Consider the following 2,929-nt stretch of genomic DNA (forward strand, 5'->3'; position numbering starts at 1 on the left):
AAATGCCCATCGGGTGACCGGGAGTGCTCTCGTTACGGATGTTGCGTTGTGTTTGGGAGAAACCTAATTGGTATTTTTTTTACAAATATATCCAATACGTATCTACTTCCATGTCATAGTTATTCTTTTATTTTAATAAATAAAATAAGAATGTGAAAAAATATCTATGTTGTTTTCGTGTTTGAATTAATAGTTTCTTATCTGGTATTGAGTTATTCACCTGGGTTTTAATATTAACTATAAAAAAACGCTATCGGTTGGTTGCGTAACGCAGACGATTTATGGTGTAACATTCTACAAACCTCTTTTCTGACGGCTGAATTGGCCAATGTGCGACCGATATGTATAGGTGTATTTACTAAAAGAACAGTATTGATTTTTAAATTGCAAACTTATTGATTAAACAAATCACGATAAATCACAAGCTCCGCAAATCGGGAATGGGCCGGTAATTATTTAGGATGTATTTTGTTAGGACTGCCCCTTGCTTGCTTGTTTGGGTCATCTGCCTTCCACTCCATTTGTCTCTTGCTCCTCGTTTTAATAACGCTGAGCGTTTAATGAAATGTTTAAGCCATGAATTCATACATCTTGCTAAGAGAAGGATACAAAGCAGTCATGTATAGTGAGACAACTTTTTATTTATTTTTTATGAAAAAATATCAGTCTTCGAATTTTCATCGGCTTAGCAACTTACTACTTTGTGCTCTCGTATTTAACAATGGAAAACATGTAGGTAATCCTTCATTTATTTACCTAATGAAGTTATAAAACAAAGATAAACGAAACAAATTTGGCTACAGACATTGAATTTAAATTGAAAAACAATTCACCAGGTCGATAGAAGTCTGGCTCAGAGCAGAGATGAGTCGTAAAGAATAGGCGTCGCCAACTTTTCCCATGGAGGGCATAAATTGGATTCGGAAGCAGATCACGTAACGGTTAAGAGTTCACAAAACTGTGCCATAAATCGGACGCGCGGAGGTGCGCCGGAGACAAACGGCATGGCTCCTCGACATTCATGGCTGCCTGGTACTGAACTGTCCCGAGGTGGCTTCAAATAATGGGGTGTCTTTAGTTAATTGGACGTATCGTTATTTTCTGGATAAAAGAAACATTATCTTAATACATATAAACTTAAATTAAAATAACACCTTCTATTTTCAAGATATTCCCGAATACTCGGACACTTGAAATGTTTTAACAGTGTTTATAGAATAGGAGCAAATTTTTAACCCTTTGACAGTCATATTGCCGAAATGCTACATCACTAGTAAGGATTCTTGGTCTGAATAGACACAAAGGAGCTGTTTAAAAGATACCCCGGTAAGCCACCCCAAGCACTCGTGCACATTACAAGCGAGTTACTCTCGCATGGACATGAGATAATTAATAACGTTTCAAATATGATCTTAGGTAATTTTACACAATTTTAATCAAAAGTGACGAAATTAAAACAAATAATTTTTAAGAAAAAAAGAACCGCCGCCTTTGGGCTTCTAGTGAAAGCTACTTGCGAATGTTGGATTATGTAGAAATGTGCAGATATTCTTTAAAACGCTTTTAATACTTTAATTATTTGATGGGAACACAAATGAGTATACCGTTAAGGTTTGAGGAGTTTCCTCAACAATATGCTACTTGCCTCCTAGTCAAATCAGCTTCTTTTTAAGAACTGTCAAAACGAATTTGAATGACTTGCTAATATGGAATTTATATGAAATCGAATTGAGTGACGTCACGGTCAACTCAGTTACTTTATATATTTCTACCTGACTTATTAAATAGAAATTGGATTTAAAAATAACTTCTGTCCATGTTTTTCTAATAATTGTCTGATGCTTTATTTCGTGCATGGTATAAAATATTTTATTTTAAATTTTAACTACAGTCAAGTTCCCTATTCCTCATAAATCCGAATCGAAGCTTGACAAAATTTTACTTGAAAACTCAATATTTTTAACAAACATAACTAAATAAATGTCACTGTTCTGAACTTAAATGCATGCTATTCTTATAAAAATACCAAAGTCACTATAAGTGTGCCGTTCAGATTTAAGGAGTTCCGATCTGATCTTCATCAGCAGTTCCACTGCACCAAATGTCACTGTTCTGGACGTAAGTGCATGCTGTTCTTATAAAAATACCAAAGTCACTATAAGTGTGCCGTTCAGATTTGAGGAGTTCGGTTCTGACCATCATCAGCAGTTCCACTGCACCAAATGTCACTGTTCTGGACGTAAGTGCATGCTGTTCTTATAAAAATACCAAAGTCACTATAAACGTGCCGTTCAGATTTGAGGAGTTCCGTTCTGGCCATCATCAGCAGTTCCACTGCACCAAATGTCACTGTTCCGTACGTAAATGCATGCTGTTTCTTAAAAAATACAAAAATCACCATATGTGTGCCTTTCAGATTTGAGGAGTTCCCTCGATTTCTCCAGGATCCCATAATCAGAACTGGGTTCTGACGAAAATGGGACCAATCTGTATGCATATACATTCAATAAAAAAAAATTTTCAAAATCGGTCCAGTAACGACGGAGATATGGTGGAACAAACATAAAAAAAAACATACAGACGAATTGAAAACCAAGAGATTTGAGGCGACGGTTAAAAATAAGAAACCAAAAACATTTCATCAAAACAAGAAAATAATGATAGCTGCTTAGCAATTGTAAGTGTAATAACTTTCAAAGCTATTACAAACATCTACCATATTATTCTAAGGATCCTGATTTTTCAAACAAAAATTTAAGCGGTGTTCCGGGTCACATTTCGGGTGGCTCAATAAATACGAGTTGTAAAAGATATCGCGGGCCCGAGGCGGCGGAGCGAGTAACGGGCGAATAACTCTCCCCGCCAGGTGGCGCGGCGCTGCGGTTTGTCTCGACGGAGGCATAAATGTCGACTAATTCATGTAAATAGC

The 2,929-nt window shown here is 36.4% G+C and overlaps 1 long non-coding RNA gene across 1 annotated transcript; it reads left to right on the plus strand.

Moving 5' to 3' along the window:
- The first annotated feature begins 338 nt into the window (after positions 1–338).
- LOC125228290 lies at positions 339–1,148 on the plus strand. Its single transcript, XR_007177275.1, has 2 exons — positions 339–448; positions 837–1,148. It is a non-coding gene; the product is annotated as an uncharacterized LOC125228290 (long non-coding RNA).
- The last annotated feature ends 1,781 nt before the right edge of the window (positions 1,149–2,929 follow it).

This window comes from Leguminivora glycinivorella, chromosome 7, assembly GCF_023078275.1.
Source record: "Leguminivora glycinivorella isolate SPB_JAAS2020 chromosome 7, LegGlyc_1.1, whole genome shotgun sequence".
Classification (NCBI taxonomy): domain Eukaryota; kingdom Metazoa; phylum Arthropoda; class Insecta; order Lepidoptera; family Tortricidae; genus Leguminivora; species Leguminivora glycinivorella.